Here is an 11,518-nt window from a genome sequence, read left to right on the forward strand (position 1 = left end):
GCGGCCTCCCTTACCCAGCTTACCTCGTCTACTACCCCCTTCTGTTGAGACTCTGAAGCTGACTCGTCATTCACTGACCTGAAGAGGCGGTTCACCACTGCTCCCATCCTGGTCCATCCGGACCCAGCCCATCAATTCATTGTCGAGGTGGACACCTCTGACTCCAGGATAGGAACAGTCCTGTCCCAACGATCAGGTTCGGACAAAAAACTTCACCCCTGCGCCTTCTATTCTCGCTGACTGTCCCCCGCCGAGCGGAATTACAACGTGGGGAATCGGGAACTCCTGGCGGTCAAACTAGCATTGGAAGAATGGAGGCACTGGCTGGAGGGGGCAGAACAACCTTTTGTGGTATGGACTGATCATAAAAACCTGGGGTATATTCAGACCACCAAACATTTGAGCTCCCGCCAGGCCTGTTGGGCGTTATTTTTCAGACGGTTCAGGTTTTCCCTCACATACCATCCAGGGTCAAGAATGGGAAGCCGGACGCGCTCTCCTGCCAATACGACCCCAAGGAGGACACTTCCAGCCCAGGGACTATCCTCCCACCATCCTGCGTGGTTGCCACCCCCACTTGGGAGTTCGAGTCGAAAGTAAAAGAAACCCAACGGGATGACCCCAACCCCAGCAATGGACCCGGCGATCGCCTTTATGTGCCCATTTCCGTCAGGTCCCAGGTTCTTCAATGGGAGCTCACGTCTCGGTTCGCCTGCCACCCTGGGAGTGAACGGACCCTAGCGCTCCTGAAAAATCACTTCTGGTGGCCATCCATGGAGGCGGGGAAAAGCCTCTCATCGGCCACCTGCGGGTTTACTTTGTCCTCTACCTGTCCCCAGTCATCCCTGGTCACACATCACCCTGGAATTCGTCACTGGTCTACCCCCTTCACATGGGAACACCACCGTACTCACCGTGGTAGATCGGTTCTCCAAGGTGGTGCACTTTGTACCCTAAACTCCCTTCCTCTCTAGAAACCGCAGATCTTCTTGTTCGCCATGTCTTCCGCCTCCACGGAATCCTCGTAGACATCGTCTCCGATTGAGGTCCTCAGTTCGTCTCACCAGGTGTGGAAGGCCTTCTGTCAAGCCTTAGGTGCACCGGTCAGCCTGTCATCCGGCTTCCATCCCCAGACGAACAGGCAGACGGAACGGGTCAACCAAGACCTGGAGGCGACGCTACGTTGTGTAACGGCAAACAACTCGTTGACCTGGTGCGACCACGTCCCGTGGGTTGAGTACGCCCACAACTCTTTAGTAAGCTTGGCCATTGGAAGGTCTCCATTTGAGTATTTCCTGGGGTACCAACCCCCGCAGTTCCCCACGCAGGAAGAGGAGATTGCGATACCATCGGTTCAGGACCATATCAATCGGTGCCTTAAGGTGTGGGAGGAGACACTCACGGCCCTACTCAGATCAGCAAAACATAATCATCAATGACCATTCGACATACACCATCTGAAGACTGCTGGATGTGCGCCGTAGGGGCAGGGGTCTCCAATACCTGGTAGACTGGGAAGGGTACGGTCCAGAAGATCGTTCCTGGGTCCCCTGCTCCTTCATCCTAGACCCATCCCTCATCCAGGTTTTTCATCAGGAATTGGGCCTCAGTCACCTCGTTTAGTTTCCAATCATTCCCAGGTTCCACTAACTACAAACACCTGCTTTCCATCAGCAAATGCAATATAAAAACCCTGTGACCACAACAAGGAGCTGCCAGTTCGTTGGTTGACTCTGGTGTGAGCAACCTTGTTTAATGGTTCTTAGGACTGCCAGTTCAAAGTCTAGCATTGCTCCTGGACACCAACTCCACACTCGCTACGTTAATAACGCCTCCTGACTCTGCCTCCACGCCCGTGTTCTGCACTTGGGTTTGTCCACCACCACGCTCGTGTAACATCATGGGCGTTTAAGGTTGGGTGTGACTACACCCAGAGTTCATGGGCAATCGAGATCAGGTGCAAGTACAACTGGAGTTCATGTGTTAAGAGTGGAAGGTTGAAAGTTTAAGGGGAACATGAGCAGAAATGTCTTTACTCAGAGGGTCATCAGAGTGTGGAACATGGTGCATGTGAGCTTCATGGGAGTAGGCAGTTTGAAAGATTTCAGCATGAAGTAAATAGGCTGAAGGATCTGTTTCTGTGCTGTACTTTTCTATGACTCTGTTTGCAGAATGCTTTAAGTTTCATAAACAGAATCTAAAAGAAGGGGTATCATTTCATCATTTCAATTCATTGAATGAATTGAAGAGACTCTTTGAGTATTGTCAGCTTGTTAATGGATTTAATGATACACTAAGAGTTTATTTAGTTTGTGGGATTTTACAAGAAAACATTCCAAAATGCCTCCTAACTGAAGTACGGCTTACATTGAAAAGAGCAGTGGAGATTGCTGTTTCAACTGAAACCGCATTCAAAGACGCAATTAAGTTGCAGTCAGGAACAAAAGTGAATGTGAATAAAATTGCAGTGTTAAAACAATTGCAGCCTAGCTAAACAAACTGTGTTACCATTGTGGCACTGGCTCACATGCAGCAAACATATGCAGATTTAAAGGCGAAACTTGCTAAAATGCAACAAAGTAGGACACAGACAAAGAGCACATCAGACAGACAAAAATAAATAGAGTGCACAGAGAACTGAAAAATTCAGGTTGCAGTTTCAAAAAGAACTAATCTGTATGCTGTGAAAAATCTGATAATGATGGGAGTAACACAGGATTATATAAACTTGAGATCTACAATGTTAAAGTTAACAATGGACAAGCAATATGGTTTAGACCAGGAGTAAATGGCAAATTAATTAACATGGAATTGGGCACTAGTTTGGCTGTTTCAGTCATTCCACAAAATGAGTTTGAATGACATTTCAAAGACACCAAATGGAAGCTTGCAAATATCCAACTAAGAACATAACAGTGAAATACACCAACCAGCAAGCCACGTTGAGCCGGTATGTGTAAAAAGAGAAGGACCAGCGTTGTGGGGCTGAGATTGGCTGAGACAACTACAACTTGATCCATTTACCATTTGCATGCCACATCTCCTACAATGAATCCAATTGAAAGCAAATTAAGTCCAGAAGACCATAACATATAGGAGTAGTATTAGGCCATTCAGCCCATCGAGTCTGCTGCACCATTCTATCATGGCTGATCATGGATCCCATTCAACCCCACACACCTGCCTTCTCACCATATCCTTTGATGCCCTGAAGCATCACGAAGCTATTAACTTCTGCCTTAAATACATCCATGGACTTGGCCTCCACCACCATGGGTTATTGAGATTGGGTGCGACTGCAAACAGAGTTCATGGGATAGTGAGTTAGGGTGCAACTACAACCAAAGTCCATGGGCTATTAGTGTTAGGTGTGACTTCAACCAGAGTCCATGGGCTATTAGTGTTGGGTGTGACTTCAACCAGAGTCCATGGGCTATTGACGTTTGGTATGACTGCAATCAGAGATCATAGGGCTATTGAGGTTGGGTGCGACTACAACCACTGTCCATGGGTATTGATGTTGGGTGTGACTACAACCAGAGTTCATGGACTATTGAGATTGGGTGTGCCTACTACCAGATTTGATTTTCTATTGAGATTGAGTGCAACTACAACCAGAGTCCATGGGCTATTGAGGTTGGGTGTCACTACGAACAGAGTCCATGGTCTATTGGGTTAGGTGTGACTACAACCAAAGTCCATGGGATATTGAGGTTGTTTGCGACTGCAACCAGAGTCCATAGGCTATTTGTGTTGGGTGTGACTACAACCAGAGTCCATGGGCGATTAAGGTTGGGTGCAACTTCAACAAGAATTCATGGGCTATTGAGAATCGATGTGAATGCAATCAGAGTTCATGGGCTAGTGAGCTGGGGTGTGACTACAACCAGAGACCATGGGCTATTGAAGTTGGGTGTAACAACATCCAGAGTACATGGTCTATTGGGGTTAGGTGTGGCTACAACCAGTGCCCATTGGCTATTGAGGTTGGGTGCGCTGCAACCAGAGATCATGGGCTATTGAGTTTGGTTGTGACTACAAGAGAGACCATGGGCTATTAAAATTGGGTATGACCGTAATCAGAGTCCATGGGCTATCAAAGTTTTGTGTGACATCAACCAGAGTCCCGGTGTGACTACAGTCAGAGCCCATGGGCTATTGGGGTTAGGTGTGACTGCATTGGATTTCAATGAATCCAATTGAAAGCAAATTAAGTCCAGAAGACCATAACATATAGGAGTAGTATTAGGCCATTCAGCCCATCGAGTCTGCTGCACCATTCTATCATGGCTGATCGCGGATCCCATTCAACTCCATACACCTGCCTTCTCACCATATCCTGACCGATCAGGAAACGATCAAACTCCGTCTTAAATATACCCATGGACTTGACCTCCACCACAGCCTGTTGCAGAGCATTCCACAGATTCACCACCCTCTGGTGAAAAAAATTCCTCCTTACCTCAGTTCTAAAAAGTCACCTTTCAATTTTGAGGCTGTGCCCTCTGGTTCTGGATACCCCTAGCATAGGAAACATCCTCTCCACATCAACTCTATCTAGTCCTTTCAACATTTGATAGGTTTGAATGAGATACCCCCACATTCTTCTAAATTCCAGTGAGTACAGACCTAAAGCTGCTAAATGCTCCTCATATGTTAACCCTTTCATTCCCAGAATCATCCTTGTGAACCTCCTTTGGACTCCCTCCAATGATAACACATCCTTTCTGAGATATGGAGCCCAGAACTGCTGACAATACAGCTTGTCTAGTGTCTTATAAAGCCTCAGCATTATCCCCTTGCTTTTATATTTTATTCTCCTTGAAATAAATGCCAACATTCCATTTGCCTTTTTTTTAACCACAGACTCAACCAGTAAATTAACCTTCTGGGAGTCTTGCATGAGGATTCCTAAACCCCTCTGCACCTCTGATGTTTGAACCTTCTCCCCATTTAGATAATAGTCTGCACTATTGTTCCTTTTTTTGTAATTTATTTTTTTATTGAAGTTCATCATCAAACAAACATTTCCATAAGATATCATAAGACATATCATATAATCATATATATCACAAATCTCCACAAGTATTTATCTGAGGTATACACTTATAGAAAAGAGTGGAAAGAAAAACAAGCAAAAGGAAAGAACTATGTAGAAGTAGGGAGGAATCTTTTTTTTAACAACAGATTCATTGATTCATGAGAATAAAATCAGGCCTTTGAGGTATTATGTAGTTAAACCATTTTTCTCAGTATGAATCAAATTGTTCCAGCTTATGATTAACAGATGCTGTTATCTTCTCCATTTTGTAAATGTCCATTGTAATTTCCATCCATGTATTTAAAGTTGGGCTCTCCTGTGATAACCATTTCCTAGTAAGAGTCTTTTTACCAGCCACCAACAGTATATTCATTAAATACTTATCTCTTGTCAACCATTCTTGAGGTATATATCCAAAATATATGGTCTTACTCTCTAAGGGTATTTCATATTTAAAGATGTCTTGTAGGGCATTGTGTATCCCACTCCAATAGTTTTTGATAACAGGGCAGTCCCAAAAAATATGATAATGATTTGCGTTTTGATTTCCACAATTTCTCCAGCAAACAGGGAGGTTACTATCATAATGGGATTTCTGAGAGGGTGTAATAAAATATCTTATCAAGTTTTTCTATCCAAACAAAAAGTCCAAATGGGAACAAGTGCAGAGAGACAGAGGGGTGTAAAATGAGGGTAGAAGCAAAAAGTAGTAAGGTGAAAAGTAAAAGTGGCAGGCAGGCAAATCCAGGGCAAAAAGCAAAAAGAGCCACTTTTCAACATAATTGTATAAGGGCTAAGAGTGTTGTAAAAACAAGCCTGAAGGCTTTGTGTGTCAATGCGAGGAGCATTCGTAACAAGGTGGATGAATTGAATGTGCAGATAGTTATTAATGAATATGATATAGTTGGGATCACAGAGACATGGCTCCAGGGTGACCAAGGATGGGAGCTCAACATCCAGGGATATTCAATATTCAGGAGGGATAGACAGGAAAGAAAAGGAGGTGGGGTAGCATTGCTGGTTAGAGAGGAGATTAACACAATAGAAAGGAAGGACATTAGCCTGGAGGATGTGGAATCGATATGGGTAGAACTGCATAACACTAAGGGGCAGAAAACACTGGTGGGAGTTGTGTACAGGCCACCTAACAGTAGTAGTGAGGTTGGGGATGGCATTAAACAGGAAATTAGAAATGCGTGCAAAAAAGGAACAGTAGTTATAATGGGTGACTTCAATCTACATATAGATTGGGTGAACCAAATTGGTAAGGGTGCTGAGGAAAAGGATTTCTTGGAATGTATGTGGGATGGTTTTCTGAACCAACATGTCGAGGAACCAACTAGAGAGCAGGCCATTCTAGATTGGGTATTGAGCAATGAGGAAGGGTTAGTTAGCAATCTTGTTGTGCGAGGCCCCTTGGGTAAGAGTGACCATAATATAGTGGAATTCTTCATTAAGATGGAGAGTGAGATGGTTAATTCAGAAACAAAGGTTCTGAACTTAAAGAAGAGTAACTTTGAAGGTATGAGACGTGAATTAGCTAAGATAGACTGGCAAATGATACTTAAAAGGTTGACGGTGGATATGCCATGGCAAGCATTTAAAGATTGCATGGATGAACTACAACAATTGTTCATCCCAGTTTGGCAAAAGAATAAACCAGGGAAGGTAGTGCACCCGTGGCTGACAAGGGAAATTAGGGATAATCTCAAGTCCAAAGAAGAAACATATAACTTAGCAAAAAAAAGCGGCACACCTGAGGACTGGGAGAAATTCAGAGACCAGCAGAGGAGGACAAAGGGCTTAATTAGGAAAGGGAAAAAAGATTATGAGAGAAAGCTGGCAGGGAACATAAAAACTGACTGTAAAAGCTTTTATAGATATGTGAAAAGAAAAAGATTGGTCAAGACAAATGTAGGTCCTTTACAGTCAGAAACAGGTGAATTGATCACAGGGAACAAAGACATGGCAGACCAATTGAATAACTACTTTGGTTCTGTCTTCACTAAGGAGGACATAAATAATCTTCTGGAAATAGTAAGGGACCGAGGGTCTAGTGAGATGGAGGAACTGAGGGAAATACATGTTAGTAGGGAAGTGGTGTTAGGTGAATTGAAGGGATTAAAGACAGATAAATCCCCAAGGCTAGATGGTCTGCATCCCAGAGTGCTTAAGGAAGTAGCCCAAGAAATAGTGGATGCATTAGTGATAATTTTTCAAAACTCCTTAGATTCTGGATTAGTTCCTGAGGATTGGAGGATGGCTAATGTAACCCCACTTTTTAAAAAAGGAGGGAGAGAGAAACCGGGGAATTATAGACCGGTTAGTCTGACATCGGTGGTGGGGAAAGTGCTAGAGTTGGTTATCAAAGATGTGATAACAGCACATTTGGAAAGAGGTGAAATCATCAGACAAAGTCAGCATGGATTTGTGAAAGGAAAATCATGTCTGACGAATCTTATAGAATTTTTTGAAGATGTAACTAGTAGAGTGGATAGGGGAGAGTCAGTGGATGTGGTATATTTAGATTTTCAAAAGGCTTTTGACAAGGTCCCACATAGGAGATTAGTGTGCAAACTTAAAGCACACGGTATTGGGGGTATGGTATTGATGTGGATAGAGAATTGGTTGGCAGACAGGAAGCAAAGAGTGGGAGTAAACGGGACCTTTTCAGAATGGCAGGCAGTGACTAGTGGGGTACCGTAAGGCTCAGTGCTGGGACCCCAGTTGTTTACAATATATATTAATGAGTTAGACGAGGGAATTAAATGCAGCATCTCCAAGTTTGCGGATGACACGAAGCTGGGCGGCGGTGTTAGCTGTGAGGAGGATGCTAAGAGTATGCAGGGTGACTTGGATAGGTTAGGTGAGTGGGCAAATTCATGGCAGATGCAATTTAATGTGGATAAATGTGAGGTTATCCACTTCGGTTGCAAGAACAGGAAAACAAATTATTATCTGAACGGTGGCCGATTAGGAAAAGGGGAGATGCAACGAGACCTGGGTGTCATTGTACACCAGTCACTGAAGGTGGGCATGCAGGTACAGCAGGCGGTGAAAAAGGCAAATGGTATGTTGGCATTCATAGCAAAATGATTTGAGTACAGGAGCAGGGAGGTTCTACTGCAGTTGTACAAGGCCTTGGTGAGACCGCACCTAGAGTATTGTGTGCAGTTTTGGTCTCCTAATCTGAGAAAAGACATTCTTGCCATAGAGGGAGTACAAAGAAGGTTCACCAGATTGATTCCTGGGATGGCAGGACTTTCATATGAAGAAAGACTGGATCGACTAGGCTTATGCTCATTGGAATTTAGAAGATTGAAGGGGGATCTTATTGAAACATATAAAATTCTAAAGGGATTGGACAGGCTAGATGCAGGAAGATTGTTTCCGATGTTGGGGAAGTCCAGAATGAGGGGTCACAGTTTAAGGATAAAGGGGAAGCCTTTTAGGACCGAGATGAGGAAAAACTTCTTCACACAGAGAGTGGTGAATCTGTGGAATTCTCTGCCACAGGAAACAGTTCAGACTGGTTCATTGGCTATATTTAAGAGGAAGTTAGATATGGCCCTTGAGGCTAAAGGGATCAGGGGGTATGGATAGAAAGCAGGTACAGGTTTCTGAGTTGAATGATCATACTGAATGGTGGTGCAGGGTCGAAGGGCCGAAAGGCCTACTCCTGCACCTATTTTCTATGTTTCTATGTTTCTATATAAACTCCCTCCATTTCTGTGAACTGGTACACTTCCATTGATACTTCCATATTGTTGTCCATTCTTCCTCAGATATAATTATCCTTCCTTCCTTCTCTCACTTTGTTTTAATGTATGAAGTCGAATGTGTTTTAAGATTTGACAACCCCTTATACATGCTTGAAATGATTCTACTACCATTATCTGAATTATATGCTTTTCTAAAGAGCTCTATCAAGCATGTACTTGCCTTGGTTACATTTTTAAGCGTCTTATTAACATATTGTCACATCTGTAAATACCGATAAAAATCTTGTTTTTCTAATAAATGTTTCTCTTTAAGCATTTCAAAACTGAACAGTGTTCCTTCTTTCATTATGTTGCAAAGAACTGTTATTCCTTTAGCTGTCCAGTCCTTAAATCTAGCATCCAATTTATTTTGTGTAAAATCGGAGTCATGTGCACACCATTTAAGAATTGTAATATCTCCCTCTAGATTATATTCTTTTATAGTAGTTTTCCATATTTTAAGAGTCAATTTCACCCATGGGTAATCAATAGTATTTATGTACCTTTTCAGGTTGTTATCAGCCAAAATTGCTTGTATGGGGATGGGAAGTACCTGCTCCTCAATGTTTTTCCATTGGGCGTCATATGATGGGTTGCACCAACGTATCACAGCTCTCAACTGTGCTGCAAAATAATAATCTCTAAGAGAAGGTAGGCCCCATCCCCCCTTTTCCTTTGCTAATTGCAAAGTTTTGAGACGAACCCTAGGCCTTTTACCACGCCGAATATACCTTGATAACATCTTGTTCCATTCATTGAATTGATTTTGATTAATATCTATTGGTAGGGTCTGAAAGAGATATAACAATCTGGGCAGTATAGTCATTTTAATAGACTCAATCCTTGAACTGAGATTGAGAAAAAGAAACAGGTTCCATCTTGCCATATCTTCCTTAATTTTTTATATAAAGGCTGATAATTACATTCTGATAATTTTGCCAAATCTTTTGGCATAATGATGCCCAAATATTTGAAAAGACTTTGTGTGCCACGCCCAGGGGTATCGACTTTCAATTTCTCTTGGTGGGCTATAGTAATATGAAAGTAATTGGGTTTTATCTATGTTGATCTTGTATCCTGATAATTGACCATATTGTTCAAAGGATTGCATCAATTTAGGTAAAGAGTATGTTGGTTGCCCTAGATAGATCAAAATGTCATCCGCATAACAAGCCAATTTATGCTCTGTCCCTTTAATAGTAATTCCCCTGATATCTTCATTTTGTCTGATGTATTGAGCTAATGGTTCCAGATATAACACGAAGAGTAGCGATGACCATGCACAACCCTGTCTCATGCCCCTTTCTAGGGTAAGACTATTTGATAAATATCCATTGATTTTAATCCTAGCAGTAGGATTGTCATATTGTGTCTGTATAGTTTTAATAATTGTGTCTTGGAAACCAAATCTATGTAAAACTCTGAAAAGAAAATTCCAATTAACTGAATCAAATTCTTCTTCAGCGTCCACGCTTATCACTATTGCTTCGATTTTTTTTGTATATGATCCATAATGTGAAGTGTCCTTTGTATATTGTCTTGAGTCTGGCGTTGTCGTATAAAACCTGTCTGATCGTTACGTATCAGTATGGGTAGAAACTCCTCTAATCATTTGGCCATGATGGAGGTAAATAATCTATAATCTACATTAAGAATGGATATTGATCTAAATGACCCACATTCCATTTTATCCTTGCCTTCTTTCTGTATAGCTGAGATTATCACTTCCTTCCAACTGGGTGGCATTTGTGCCTTTTTTTAGAGCCCAGTTCAGTGAGGGGAGTAAAACAGGAATTAACTCATTTTTAAATTCTTGGTACCACTCTGCTGTATACCCATCTGATCCTGGTGACTTGCTTAATTTAAGCCTACTAATTGCAGCTTTTAATTCAACTTCAGTTATGTCAGCAGTCATCATTCTATTTTGTTCTTCACTTTAAGTGGATAACTCTAGAGAATTCAAGAAGGTGTCAATTTGGGTTATGCTTCCCCCTGGAACTTTGGAATATAGAGTTTTATAAAACACTTCAAAAGCTTCTTGAATTTCACTTAGCTCATTTTTTATCATTTTCGTTCTTGGGTCCCTAATTCTATGAATTGTATTTTCTGCTATCTTTTTTTTCAGTTTCCACGTCAGTATTTTCATAGATTTCAATCCACTTTCATAATGTCTCTGTTTCAGAAACATTAAGTTTCTCCTGATTTCTTGCATAGCCGAACTATTTATTTCATTCCTAATTCTTTTAATTTCCCCTAATGTATACTGTGCCAAATTCAATTTGTGCTTTTTCTCTAGTTCCTTCAGCCTATTTTGTAATTCCTTTAATGTTTTATTCCTTATTTTTTTCTTATATGATGATATTGCTATAATTTTCCCTCTTAAGACCACCTTCAGAGTATCCCATAAAATGGGAGGTGAAACATCTCCATTATCATTAAATTCTAAGTAGAGACCAATTTCTTTTTTAATTTGTTCCTTAAAGTACGGATCATTGAGTAGACTTCAATTTAGTTTCCAAATAGTATTCTTTGGTTGTAGGTCAAAATCAACAGATAAATATATAGGTGTATGGTCACTTACATCTATTGTCCCAATTCCACAGGTATTTATTTTGTCTTTGTCTTTTCCAAATGTTATGAAATAGTCTATTCTTGTAAATAGAGAATGGGGAGTGGAATAATGAGTGTAATCCCTTCTGTCAGGGAAAAGGTCCCT

The sequence above is a fragment of the Hemitrygon akajei genome, chromosome 8 (assembly GCF_048418815.1).
Source record: "Hemitrygon akajei chromosome 8, sHemAka1.3, whole genome shotgun sequence".
NCBI lineage: Eukaryota > Metazoa > Chordata > Chondrichthyes > Myliobatiformes > Dasyatidae > Hemitrygon > Hemitrygon akajei.